Consider the following 16126-nt stretch of genomic DNA (forward strand, 5'->3'; position numbering starts at 1 on the left):
AAGCAATCACCAATACTTCACTCATAAGGCTTACCACCCTTAATTCACCCATTATCAATAATTAATCATGAATAAACATTAAACAACACAAGAGATATCAATACAATTCACTTTACACATAATTCCATCAACTTTGAATTTATAGAAATAGACCCACTTCATAAACACATTTTGGGGTTTTGTAGAATACAAGGATTCATGGAGTTTTTCATCTTAAAACATCAATAATATCATAACTTATCATTTGAAATCGTTTCATGCAAGAACCCATGAGTTTGAGTAGAAATTAGGCTTTTTCACAAACTTTGGAAAAGTTGAAAACCATTTGAAATTGGCTCTAGGGTGATAGCTTGCCCTAGATAAAGAACTCTCATACCTTTACTAAGATTCCCAAGAAATTTGATGAAGAAAACGTCTTGCATCCACAACCCTAGCTCCCACTTCTTCTTCTTCTTCTACTCTTCTTCACTCAAGAACCCTAACTCTTACTCTTTTAAAATGAAACAAAAATGATTCACAATCAGCCTAACACAACAATATAACCTCAAAAGAAATGATTTGTGAAACGACCAAAATGCCCTTAAATTTCCGGACGGACTCCCTGCCAACTGCCCAACTTTCAAAGGGCATAACTCGCTCATACGAACTCGGAATCGAGCAAATTCGGTGGCGTTGGAAAGATCGTTCCAAGGGATTTCCAAACATAACTGGAACTACTCCTGGATCATCCTGAGCTAGGAGTTATGACTGCTCAAAGTTGGCCAAAAACTCACTGATTTCCACACTTGGCCGAATTTCCAGATTCTGAATTTTTTTCCAAAAATGACTACTTCCAATTTCAAGCTTCTTCATATTCATTTTAAATTGTCGGATGTTACAACTTTGTTCTAGGAACTTTTTTTAAAGTATAGATTTGAATCTTACTACTTTGTACTATGTTTTAAATGGTGGTCAGCATTGCTATTGTTAAAGAATACAACAGTTCTCATTCTCCAAAAAGCAAATTTTCTACCACTGTCAAATAATAAAAATTAAAAATTTATCTCAATAAAAAAAGTATTATCATTTATATCATTGTATTATATTTTTTTGATGTTGCTTTACCAGTTTATGATCGTCATATGCGTAAACTTTTATTAAATAATTTTTAACAACCCAACAACTATCTATTACAAATACATTAAAAAATAACAACACCACAACATATCTCTAACTAAGTACAAACAAATAAGCCATTATAGTGTATCAGCTTATATTGAATTCTAATTTCTACGTAATGGCATTCAACGTTGTGTTGTATTCGATTTCTGATGAACTATTATAATTATAAACAATGACTGACAGATATACTCATAAGATTACTTCTTGTAGTTTTCAATACTTATATATTGTAACCTATTAAGTTAACATTAACCAGCAACAACTTAATACACAAGAAGCAACAAAGAAAGTCTAAATTACTTTGAAATATGCAAAAGTAACTATGTACTAACCTTAAGTATCCCAATATAATTGCTGATGTTTGTCAACAATACACTAAACAATCTATAAAACAGTAATTACAAATCAAATAAAAAATATAGTAAGAAATCCTTTTCACTTAGAATGAATTAAGACAGAAATTGTAGCATGAACATTGTTCAAAACAGTTGTATATATCTAAATTATCATAAACTACGCAAATCTATATATTAATACTTTTAAAGTTTGATAATAAATACAACTTCATAGTTATCAAATAGTTTGATCCATATTTAAATTAAAGATAGATTATAATACTTCAAATATTTACAAGCAATAATAATTTTTAAATTTAGTCATTTCTCAAAATACTTAAGTGAGAAGTGTCCTTGGTATAAAGAAGGTCATCCTTACAAAGTATGATATGGAGAACAAGAAATGATAAAATTTGTTGATAATATATACAAAGAAACTGTGGATAGCTATTAGTAACCTGTCCAATGTGCAATATTGTAGACACATTACCAATTCAACATCAAAATATCCATTAAACTCACAAATTAATACCTATTTTATTGAAATTACGATCATATGACTTCTACTTTTTCCTCTTCTTTTTTTACTTGAGCTTCTACATATCCGATCTACTGTTATAATTGACATAAATACATATAACAACAAATTAAACTTAAATAACTATGAGTAGGTTTTATACTTTTCTCATTAATAAACTTATGTTATTCAAAAACACAAACACTAAATACACCAGTTTTACATAGAAGTTCATAGGACTAATTTAACAAACATGCAGATGGTGCATGAGAGGTGTAGGTTGCTCATCTGCAACAAATTAATCACTATGTCCAAATTAATTTTAAAATGAAATGAAATCACATTTTTGTACTTTTCCATTTTACTCAAGATAGCTAATCTAATTGCTTGAAAGTTCAAACCAACAATTCACATGAAAAATTGTCCAGTACAAGTTACACCTGTTTGCTTGGGAAATTAAAACTGAGATAATCATAGAAGAACACTCTCAATCTCCAGACAAAACAACAAAATTTGTATCAACATAAGCTTATTACAGTTATAATATAGCATGCATTTACTAATTTATTATTTAAATTAAATTTAAAATATTAATTAGCCCATATCTAAGCATCCCAAATAGAGTAAGATCGAGCCAAAATAGAGTTGAACAAAACATCAAGATAAATCTCACAAAAATTAATCCAAAATAGGCTAATACTCTTCAATCGAAGTTCTCATTAAGAACGATCAATATAAAAAATGGAAAAAATTTAACTCATAATTTCACGGAACATTCAATGGTTGACAGAACGATATGCTACATCTGAAAACAAGTCCGATCAAATCTTATAGGCGAAATGTTCTGGTGGACCCTTGTACTTGTATGTGTTTGTATTTTGGACCCTTCTACTTACCATTTTGTCATCTGGACCCCTGAACCCATCCAAACACAATATTTTAAACACACTTTTTGATGTGGCATCCTATGTGGAAAGAATCCACACGGAGCATGTGAAACACACAAAACAAGAGTGTGAGACACCTTCAAAAGGCAATAACTATCAGATTTTGACGTTTAAAGACAATCTCTTCTTCCTTATTTTAACTCAACACCATTGTTGGACAAATTTGAGCATTTTTCTCCTTTTTTTCTCGATCTTGTCTTTTCAAATTTTCTCTCGCCTTTATTTTTTTCTTCGATTTACCATCTCTTTTTTTTGTGTGATTCTATTGTATTTTTGTTGGTTTGATTTTGTTGGTCTTCACAATGACGGCTCGATGCTACTACTGTGGAGTATATGCTGAACTAAAGACGTCAAGAACACCAACTAATCCTGGAAGAATGTTTTGGGGTTAACAAAAATATTCATCTGGTAATGGGTGTGAATTTTTCCGATGGGCTTATACAAATGATTCAACATACCAAGAACAATACAACATCAAGAATCCATCAACGAGTTCAGGGCAAGGAAGACAAGCAAGACATAGAAGACAAGGAAGGCATGGAAGGCAAGGAAGACAAGGATCAAGCACTAGTATTGATATCAGTGTTATTGTAATTGTTGTTATTTGGTTTCTAGCTATTATTTGTAAGATATATTGATTTGTACTAGCTGTTATTTGATAATGAAATGGAATAACAAAGACCTTGGCCTCAATAGTTGACTGCATTTGCTTCAGAAATCTAAAGAGCAACTTCATTTAAACACAAATTCATACAGAAAAACAAAGTCTTCCCAATAGCAACTTAACAAAAATTCATATACAAACACAAAGTCTTCCTAATAGCAGAACCAAAACAGTTAGGATCAAGTCATTAATCAAAATAAAGTTAGTTGGGATCAAGTCATTAAGCTAAACAAAGTGAAATCTAATGTGTGCCTTGAGTGCTTGGTGTGGCATAAGTGTATGTTCTGCCTTGAGTGCTTGTGTAACTCTCCTCTCATAGCTGTGTCACGACCCAAGCCTAGGGCCTAGACGTGACCGGCGAATGGGGAACCCGAAGGAACCCCAAACAAGCCTCATAGCGTATCTTACACATCATTGGTCGCGGAAGCAATTAAAATGACCATAAGCGATAAGCATAATCAAGGGGGAAATCAGGACTAAGGGAGCAAGAAAAAAAAAGAAGAAATGATACATAAATACCATAGATGAATCAAGCTCAAACATAATACACAACTTGTCCAACACCACCTCTAAACATAGGTACTTTAGCGGGGGCCAAGACAAACAACTGGGCTCACCCTCATAGTCAAAACATAACTAAAAGGAAAAGTCTTATACATAGCAAAAGATCATAAGCAACGTCCCCGGAATGGAGGACTCACCAATAACCTTGATAGAAAATCGTATTAGCCACGCGGAGGACGAGGGTCAAGCGGTGCTCCGGTCCCTACATGGTGACATCATGTAGGCATAGAGTATGCGTTAGTACGTTTGAATGTACTAAGTATATGGGATGCAATGCAATGCAACAAGGGATGGACATCATAGGCAAAATGCATAATCGTACCCGATAGATAGCATATTAATGAGATGATATGTATAATGATGCTTATATAAAAATCATATTTAGTAGGACATAGTATATGTGTAGTGAGTGACCATCAATATAGTATTTCCAAGGCCTACCACCCCCTTGGAGAGGCGAAAGAGGTACAAACCCCTCAATATGGTTATACGGGGCTACTACCCCCCGTACTAGGCAACCAAGGTACAAACCCCTCGATACGGTTATACGGGCCTACTACCCCCCGTACTAGGCAATCAAGGTACCAACCCCTTGATACGGTTACCCGGGCCTACAACCCCCCGAGCTAGGCTTGATCGACTCACACACTATATAGAGAAAATCATATACATGTATCCATTTCATCATCATTTCAATACTTATATAATCATCCGACTCATAGGACGTACATTGGACCTTCCATTTCATAAGAATTCTACAAATGGCATTTTATCAAACATATGGTGGGCTACTTGTTCATGTAAATAAAATCATGTGTTTCAAGAGTACTAAGTCCAACCAATTTCAAAATCCATACAAAACAGCCCACCAACAACATACATATATATATACATATATAACAACCTTCATAATTTGATCATTGAGGCATGAAAACCATAAACATCATATAATCATTCTATTTCATGATAATATACAAAAATAGACCATAATAGGATGTGTAGTAATAATTCCATAATTCAATAGTTCATAAATGATCATAAGGACCCATAAACTTGAAGTAAAATAGAGGATAAATGGTTGGACTTGTGGAAAGGAAGGTTTCCACAATCAACCCACATACCTCAACTTTGGAGAATTCTTGATGAAGATTGGAATGGAGAATTGCTTGAGATTGAATCTTGAATCCGGAATTAAAGCTTGGGATCCTTGAATTTGGTTGATGATCTTGGTGGAATTTTTGGAGAGGGTTTAGAGAGAGTTTTTGGATGTTTTGAAGTTAAATGACTAAGTATGGATATGTCCCCTTTTTATAAAAACGTCCCAACACTTAGAAAAAAAAAATTGAGGCGGGTGAACAGTGTTTTCGGCTACTGGAATTTGCATTTTCTGCCGGACAGGTTTTACGAAAATGGTCATAACTCCTTCATCCTAACTCGGAATGAGGTGAAACAAATTGCGTTGGAAAGCTAACTCACAGAGCTTTAATTTTGATAGTTTGAGCTCCTTCCAGTTCCTTGTGTGCTGAGAGATATGCCCCTTTAAAGTTGACCCTCAAAATCGCATTTTTTGCGATTTTCGAATTTTGATACGGTTGTTCTAAAATTCGGGTTAGACTCATTTCCCACTCAATTTGACCCCCTGAATAAGAATATGAAGTCGAATTTCCAAAATGATGCACGGATTTTGAGATATATGGAAATTACAATTTTAGGTGTTTTCGAAGCACATTTTCGGGCATTTTTGGGGTCGTTTCAAGCTGCCTTTGAGTAACTGCAGCTCTTCCCTTCCACCTTAGTCCATTGGGTTTGTAACCAAGATGAATATTCGTAGGAGTTGAACTTGACAATGTAGCACTATGTAACACCCTATTAATATTTTCAGACTAAGAAAGCAACAAAAATCTTCACTTAAAGATGAACTAATATCAATTAACACAATTAAATGTGTTTAAATAATAAATTTCTAAATCACTTAAGTTAAATTTTAACATTTCCATTTCTACTCTATCTAATTCGAATTCATACCATTCCTGGTTCATTAATTCTTCTTCTTCTTCTTCAAATATCAGCTGCCATATCATTTGTTTTAGTTCCGTAATTTCTATGTTTCTTAATACATACAAGATTAATATTTTATATGCTAATATCATTTCGTCATGCAAATTAGGCATAATAATTTCAAAACATAATTCCCTTATACCATAGTCTTGACGAATATTATTCATATTAGATTACTATAAACTAGATTATTTTCAACATGTTTTCCGGTCACTGTTAACATCGTACTTTCGAAAGTATTTTCTTCCTAACAGTGCCTCAAATATGTTTACTCCCCTCACGGCTTCTTGCCTATGGTTTCAACTTTAGGATGGCATAGTCTGGAAGTTTTCTTTTCTTTCCTCATGTTAACAAACTAGAAAACATCTAAAAATAATTCTAGTATATAATAACTAATATAAATTCTATTCTATCATTACTATGATATTCAGGAATTAATAAATTTAGTTATGCATCATAAATGTATATACCTGTGTAGTATCTGCACTATTTTGATCCATAGTTTTACTTGAAACTTAGATTTTTATTTGAGAGAATATTTGTTTACAAAAGGGCTGTGCTTTCCGTGTCGAAAGTCTTGCCTCTATATGCCATAATGGCTACCTATTTATACACATATAAGTAACCTTACTATGGTTACTTTATTCCTACTATGATTACTTTACAAACTTTACACCTAACTATAGTTACTTTACTATTCCTACTTTTGTACATATTCCTACTTAGACTAACACGTTAGTGCTTCTTTACATCTGCACTACTTTACAAAGTCAACAAAATGACAAACAACTTTACTTTACATTTTGTACATAATATTTCTAACTTAACACGTTACTACTATCTTTTCTTTTCATAAAGTAGCTCCACTTAGCAAAGTAGCTCCACTTATAGCTTTTTCTTTTTATCTTGTCGGTTTTGTCACTTTCTTGTTTTTACTCTAGCTGCACGTCTGGGATCACATTATCTTCGCTTTGACATTTGGAACATTGATGATCCGGATATTTATGGCCAATAGTTTTGCAGTATCTGGTCATTATTTCTGAAGAGATAAAATCCTTCCTTATAGCTCTTGTTGTAGGTTGCTGCTCAGGTTTTAGTAGACTTAGTGCCCATTGCCTGAGTTCTTCCATATCTGATGCTCTAAATTCTCGACAATTCGAATATATCATTGTTTGTTCCCGTGAATAATAACTCCATATTGAATTGTTGTTCAAATAATTAGATGTTAACTCATTCAATATAGTAGCTATTCCAATAATCCTTTTCCCTGCATAAAATGCTGGTATCTCTACTTTTTGTATCTCCTCTTGCTCCTCTATTTTTTCCGGTATAATCATTTCTCTAGTTAGTCCAATTTTTATAACTTGTATAATCGGTTTTATTTCGTCGTAAAGTATTTCTGCTGGTGCTGAATAAAACTTTATATAAAACAAAGTTCCTTTAGTTGGATCTTGTAATTCATGAATGCTTTATGTAACTCTGGTATCGTAGCTATTTCATCTCCAGTTTGGGTATATACTGTGTTCAATAATCCATAGTTATAGCAAGTTGCTATTAGGTTTGCATTTGTCTTAGGTAAAGCGATTAGTTTATTATATCCTTGCAAAGCTTGGGTAATATAATCTTCATGTGGATTTTGGGTAGTTTTTGATCTGGGGTTTTTATTTAAAAAGGTTTGTATTTTGTGGATATTTTCTATATATGCTCTGGTTATATGGTTATAGGTCTTTTTGTCCTGGTTTAGACTTTCCTTATAAGTATTTATTTGAGGTGGTACAAATATGGGGTTTTGTTTTTTGGGTATAAATGGTTTTTCGAATATCTTGTTCATATTTGTATTGACATATCTTTTCTCCTCTTTTGTAGATGATGTGCTACCTGTAGCTGCATGTAATAAATTGTTAGCTTGGGTTTTTCGGTGTTTCCCAACGTCACCTTCTAGCTCTGGAATTTTTAAGTCTTCCGATCGACTTAGCTCCGCATATTTACCGCCATGCTGCTGACCTTTCATTTTTTGTATCTCTTTGTCCATATTATCTATCTTTGTACAAAGCATTGCTATAGCATTGAATATTTTTTCATCTTTGTCTAGATCCGTCTGTGTAGCTTTGTCTTGATATGTAGTCTGCAATGACATTTTTGTTAGTACTTATCACTTCTAATGTAAATGTAAAATTCTGTATATTTAATACTAGTCTTCGTATTTCTTTTGTTGTTACTGAATCTTGTATCTTCCTCGTAATCCACCATTTCACCTGCGTATTATCTGTTCTTACAATGAACTTATTATATACTATATATGGTTCAAAAGCTAATAAGCATTTATATAGTGCATATAATTCTTTTCTATTTATTTCCCATTTTATTTCGGGATTTGTAAATGTCCCTGAGCAATATCTACAATGATGTTCTATTTTTTCTTTATCGTATTTATATTTTAGTACTCCTCCATAACTTATTTCGCTTGCATCTGATTCTACTATATATATAAAATTTTTATTTTCATCTGGAAAATATAATTTAGGTAACTTCTTACATAATGATTTTATTTTTTGTATTTGTTCTTGATCTTTTTTATCAAAATAATATTCTACGTCTTTCTTTAATTTTTTGTGCAAAGGTTTTAGATTTTCTGCTAAATTAGGTATATATTCTCTTACTTGGTTTACTAATCCTAAAAATGATTGTAATTTCTTTTTCGTATCTATTTGTTCGTCAGAATTTATTATTTTTTGTACTATATGGTTTTGCATTTTTATACCATTTTTATCTATTTGTATTCCTAAAAATTCTATTTGATTTTTCATTATTTCTGCATTTTTCTTACTTAAACTTATTCCTGAGTATGTTATAATATGTATAAATTTTTCTAACAATCGTATATGATCTTCTTCTGTTCGTGAATATAACAATATATCATCTATGTATACTATACAATTTTCTAGTTGGTTAAAATAATTATCCATAAAATGTTGGTATCTTCCTGGTACATTTTTATATCCAAAAGGTAGTACGTTCCATTCATAGAATCCTTGTGGTACTGTAAAAGCTGTTAATTTTTTAGATTCTTCTTCTAGCTTTAGATGATAAAATCCTGATTTACAATCAAATTTACTAAAATAATTATATCCTTGTATTTGTCTTACTTTTAATACTTTGTTAGGTATGGGGTAATTATATGTTTTTGTTTTTGCATTTAAATTTCTATAGTCAATAACCATACGACTTTTACCTCTTTTTTGTTCGCTGTGTTTATTTACTATGAATGCTGGACTTGTATGTTTGCTATTACTTTCTTGAATATATTTGTTTTCTAATAATTCTTTTATATGCATTTTAAATTCTTTTAAATCTTCAAAATTATATTTCAATGGTTTTTGGGTTATTATGCTATTTTCATCAATTAGTTCAATTTTTACTTTTGTTTTATGGTTTTCCCATCCTTTTAAGGGATCTTCACTATATAACATATCTAATTTTTCTTGAATTAATTTTAATTTGTCTATTGAAAATATTATTAATTCTATATTGTGAGTATTTTCTTTAACATTTTCTAATTTTTGAGTGATTTTTTTACTTCCTTTAATCCATGGTGTAGGTTTTCTGTTTTTATTACTTACTCTTTTTGCTCCTATCTTTTGCTTACATGGTGTGGTAAATCACCAATGTGTTTTTGTTATTACATGGGGATATAGTTTTTCTAGAAATGGCATTCCTAAAAGCATATCTTTATTTATAAATTCATAACTATATATATCTTCTATAGTTAATATTTTATCCCATATTTGTAACTTTATATTTTTTGCTTTATATGTTATCATACTTCCTTCATTATTAAATCCTGTGACGACTATAGGTGTTTTTAGTTTTTCCCATTTTTCATCTGGTAGACAGTTATGTTTACACATGTTTGCTTCTGCTCCTGTATCTATCATTGGAGTATAATATCTGTTGTAGTAATTTTCTACTATTATTTTTGCAAGTATATAAATTTTCATAATGCTCTTTTTACTATAATCTTTTTATTTTTATAAGTTATTGTTAATTGGGTATTTTCTAAATTATATGGTTTCATTTCTTCTAACCATTTTATTCCTAATATTATATTATCTTCTTGGTATATTTTAAAGTCTATTAATATTATTATACCTCCTATGATTATTTCTTTTTGAGTTGTTTCCTCTATATGTAACAATTCTTTTGGTAATTCTGGGCATACTTGTTCTTTAGAGGTTATCTCTTCTTCCGATACTAATTCTCTTGGTATATAATTTTCTTCTTGTCCAGTATTTATTATGATGATATGTTTCCTTTGTTCTATTATTCCAGTTATATAGTAGTAATATGGTTCAATTTCTTTTATTCTTTGATATTCTACTGATTTTCTTAAGGGTTGGGACGTATCAATATTTTTATCCATGTTTTTTATTCTATTTGATGTACTTATCCTATCACTTACTATTTCTAGATCGTCTTCTATGTCTATTTCTTTGTAACTATAATCATTATTATCTATCACTGTTACAATTTGTTCAAAAGGACTCTCTATTTTTATTTTATTTATCTTATTTTTTGCTGTTATCTTATGTTTTGTTGTTAATACATATAGATTTTTACAGCGGGCTGTAAATATTTTACTTCCTGGGGCTAACTCTATTCCTGACATTTTCCAATATAATACTAATGATTTATCTATATTTCTATCATTTATTGCTACTGAATAATTAGCACTTATTATAAACTTAAATTTTTGGTAGATTAAATTTCCTTTTACCGCACTTATTATACTTCTTTCTATTGGTTCTACTATTCTGTCATCCGCCAAATATATTTCTATTGGTGTATCTATTCCTTCTCTAAAACAAGCTTTTATTAATATTTCTGTTCCACCTAAGTGTACGTATTTTATTGGTTCTTTAGCTTTAATTTCTTGTATTTCTTTATTTATTATCCTTTTATTTATTATAGGTATTCTTGCTTTTCCTTTGGTATATTTACAATCTATTATGTGTTCTTTTTGACTTACTACATAGTATTCCTCTTTTTGTCTTTTAAATATATTCCTTATTAATGGTATCTTAAATATTTTTTCTACACTGAGATCTAATTCTTTTCCTTTTATTTGTTCAAATATATTGGTATCAAATATTACCTTCTGTTCCGTAGACTCTTCATTTGTATATTCTTCTTTATTTATTATTTGTACGTCTTTTTCAGTCATTATTTTCTTCTATTTCATTTTCAGATATTTCGTTTTCAAGTGATTCAAATTCATATATACTATCATCACTATCTGGTTCATAATCTATATAATCTATTTGTGTATATGTTTCATCGTTAATTATTATTTCAGATATTTGTTTTTTCTTTGGATTTTTGGGTAATTTACAATCTTTAGCAAAGTGTCCTAGTTTTCCACAATTATAACATGTACATTCTGTTATTTTTTTCTTTGGTCTAAAAGGTCTTTTTGCTTTAGTATTTTTTATATAATATCTTCTTCTTGGTCTTTTATACATATATTGGGATTTATATTTTTTATATTTCCCTGATTTTCTATATTTCTTTTTATAATAATTATCATTGCATCCGAATTGGGGTGCTATTTTATCTTTACAACATGCTAGGTTTTTAATTATTGTTTTTTCCATTTTTATGTCTTCTCTATATTTTTCACATATTGCTGAATACCATTTTTGTAGATATCTCATTCTTGCTCCAAGTGTATCTTGTAATCCTGCTTCGTTCCAATCTTTTATTATTTTAGAACTAAATGGTTCTGGTAATTTTGTAAAATATAATTTTCTTATTTCTTTTGATTCTTCTGCATTATATGTTCCTTTATAATAATATTCTCTAAATACACATGTATATTCGTCTATGTAGCACATGTTACATATAGCTAATTTTAGCATTAAATTCCTATGTAACTGTTTTTCTTTATTTTGTTCTTCTACTTCTGTAGTTGTACTACTGAATTCATTTCTTATTACCATTTCATATTTATTTAATATGTCGATTGGTGTGGTTGCACTATCTCCGTCTATTTTTTTATTATTTCTTAATGTTTTTATGCTTTCTTCTGCTAAATTTTGTAACCATAATTTTACCGTTCCTAAAAATGTTCTTTCTATATATCCTGGTACTTCTGACATTCCAATTTTATTATTTATTAGTTGTTTTGCTATATACATGCCTAGCACAACATCTAATTTCAGCATTTGGCAATAATTCAACAAGTGCAAAATGAAGATCCTGTCAAACAAAGAACATTTGACATACAACAATGTTAAATATCAATTACTCGAGAAATTAAAGAATTAATTTAACAAATAATATAGTAATACCTTCTGCATATCATACATCACTGTTAGTCACTCACCTTCTGTAAGCTCCAGATCATGTTTGATGCACTTGAGAAATCAAGACCATGTATCCTTGGTTTCTTTATCAACTATTGCCCATGATATAGGGTACATCTGATTATTTCCATCTTCAGAAATGCAAGATAACAGTTCACCTTTACATACACTTTTGAGAAATGAACCATCTAAACCAATAATCCTTCTACACCCTTCTTTCCATCCATTTTTTAAGGAACCAAGACAAATATAGATGCTCATAAACACCTTTTTTTTCTGAAATTGTGTTCTTGGATGTCCTAATAGATACGGTAGTTCCAGAATTTGTGGTCTTTAATTCCTCAGCATGATCATACAACCTGGCAAACTCCTCTCTGAAATCTCCCAAATGTTCATTCATAACTCTCAGTTTTGCCTTTCTACAGCTTGTCTTACTAACATACAAATCATACTGCTTTTGTATCAAAGACTGAATCTGATGTAGTTTGATGGTAGGCTCACTCATAATTCTCTCCTTCTAATGTTTACTAATTCAAATAGGGGTACACAGTTTGTTTCTTGTTCTTTTAAAACACTTGTGGACAGGAAAATATGTTTTAACAGTGAAGTTTCCAGTGTTACCATCAATACTTCCAAGAATATGCCAGGACAATACTTTTTCTTACACTTTGCCCTTATACTTTCCTTCTCATTAGGTTTCAACTTAATATTCACACTCTTCTTAATAGAGTAAGTTTGCAGTGCCTCCCTGAACTCAATATGATTTAAAAAAAACATATACAATTGAAATAAAACCTTTTTAGCAATTGGATCAAAGTAGATCTTTGTAGTTTCCTTCCTAGGTACTGGATCTACCACTTCATCATTCTTAACATGATCCCCTTCAGCTTCACTAATGTCACTATTAGGATCTGAGCTATCAAAATAAGGGTCATCACCACCCAAATTGCCTTCAAATCTCCCCCTCTTCTCTTTATAAATGTCTTCAAAATCAGTATCTATACATACAGGACCAGATGGTATCTCATCTGGATTTACTCTATCAGCCTTATCTTTAACTTGTTCTTGAATGTTAGACTGCCTAGCTTGAAGTAACTCCTCATCCAAATTACTCAAATCATCAATATTTTCATCAACATCATAGAGGGAGTCAGAATCAGAATGTTCTTCAACTCTAGGGGCTTGTTCTTCAACTCTAGGGGACTGTTCTTCAACTATAGGGGACTGATTTTGGTTTAAATGCTTATTTTTATTTTCATCAAATGGTTGAGAAGAAGACACATCAGCCCTATCTATTTGTGGAGAGAATGACAGATCAACACTATCTATTTGTGGGGAGGATGACAGATTAGCCCTATTTTTGTGTCGGGAAGAGGACACATCAACCTTATCTTTTTGTGGAGAGGAGGACACATCAACATTAGTGCTAGGCAATATAAGTATCTCCTCAACAACTAAATATATACTAATGGGATATACAACATCAGCCCTATCTATTTGTGGGGAGGATGACAGATCAACCCTATCTATTTGTGGGGAGGATGACAGATTAGCCCTAATTTTGTGTGGGGAGGAGGACACATCAACATTATCTTTTTGTGGAGAGGAGGACACATCAACATTAGTGCTAGGCAATATAAGTATCTCCTTAACAACTAAAGATATACTAATGGGATATACAACATATACATAAACAAAATTAGCACCCTTCAAACCATTAAGAAAGTTTAAAACGTCAAAATCAGTATTTAACATGTAATAACCACCCTTCTTGTTGACTCTACATCCAAATGCTCAACATTTTCAACACTCAATTTCAGTGTTATTTTATGAAACAACATAATATGCAACTCATCTACATCTATATAATCTTTTCAAGACTAGTGATTCCATTGGCATACCTTACAGTAGAATCTAGTGAAATTGAAGTGTCACTATAGTTAAAGCCATTAACTTATCATGCATGTAAAGTCAAAAGAAAAACAACTATCGTTAAAGCCATTAACTTACCAAGCCTGTAAGTTAAAATAACAAAAAGACCTATTTTTTTAAAGGAGACAAGGTGTCAAGAATCTTATACACCTATGATATGTAACAATGGACCACTAACACTATCAATACCCAAGACAATTGACGAGAAAAAAATTATTAATTTTAGTCGAAACTGAGAATTACGAATAAACTCTAGAATCTAGTCGAATTCACGAAATATGCCATTGAAGTCACTCGAAGTCATTCATCCACTACGAAAGCATAGTACACTAACAATAGACACAAACCAAAGTAGAATCTCCAAAATATTTTAGAAAATTGAATGACAATGACCCTAAAGTCAAATAGATACGCACGAAGAAAATGAAAAAAAATCAGAATTAACACAAAAGACAAGAACTTACAATGAAAATCTCAGTGGAACTGAGCTTCAACTAAGCTTCAATTGTGCTTCAACTTAGCAAAATCATAGAGAAATCGCGGAGAGGAGAAGGGGAAAAGTCGTGATGGTTTTGGAATTGCCTTTGGAATACAATGACGACTATTCTTACTTCATATGTGTGATAGGCTAAGTGGAATATAATATTCATACGTGGATTGAAATTTTTTCTTTTTGGTCAACGTGTACGAGTTTGTGCAACACGCACCATACCACATCAAAAAGTGTGTTTAAAATGTTGTGTTTGGATGGGTTCATGAGTTCAGATGACAAATGGATAAGTAGAAGAGTCCAGAATACAAACAGATACAAGTATAAGAGTCTACCAGACCATTTCATCAATCTTATATGCCAGATCAATTAATCATAGCCTGCTTGAAGAAAGTCTTTATTATGCTATGTTATCATCTGCATGTTCAAATGTTGAAACGGTAAAAAAATTATCATAGTTATGATAAAGAGTATCAAAGTAGAAAGGAGAATCGAAGAAGTATTAAAGAAACAAAAGAAAGAACACTCACAGTGATGGTAAAGCACGCAGGAGCTTAGAGAAGATCGACACTAGCTCTGGCCGGAGACAATCGAAAGAAGAAGCGCACCTCCCTTCTCAAAATTTAGCTTCTATCACTGCATATGTTTGGTCTCCTTCTTGAGAGAAAAAGTTTTCTTTTTTTTCTTTTTAATATTATTTTAATAGCTTCCTTTTTATCCAGACTCATTTGATGGTTTGTCCAAAGTTATATTTCATTTTTTAACTTATTCAATAAAATTGGCCCATGGCCATAGTTTAATTTTTGAAAAAAAATAAATATTGAAATGAGTGTACATGAGTCTTACCATCTATAGACAATGATGAAGGGACGCGTATCAATATACGGATACCTAGGAAGTTGTATTTTTTTATTACTTCATTTACCTCTTTCCATATTAGTTTACTATTTTATTACCTCCGTCTATTTTTAATTGTCATAATTTTTTCATTTAGAGTCAAACGATAATAACTTTGACAAACATTTTATGAATGTATTTTTAGCATATTGATATGCAAAAAAATGAAATTTATAATACTTTTAGTATAGTTTTTTAT

Source organism: Solanum verrucosum, unplaced genomic scaffold, assembly GCF_900185275.1.
Source record: "Solanum verrucosum unplaced genomic scaffold, falcon-dt-bn FXZP01000226.1, whole genome shotgun sequence".
Classification (NCBI taxonomy): domain Eukaryota; kingdom Viridiplantae; phylum Streptophyta; class Magnoliopsida; order Solanales; family Solanaceae; genus Solanum; species Solanum verrucosum.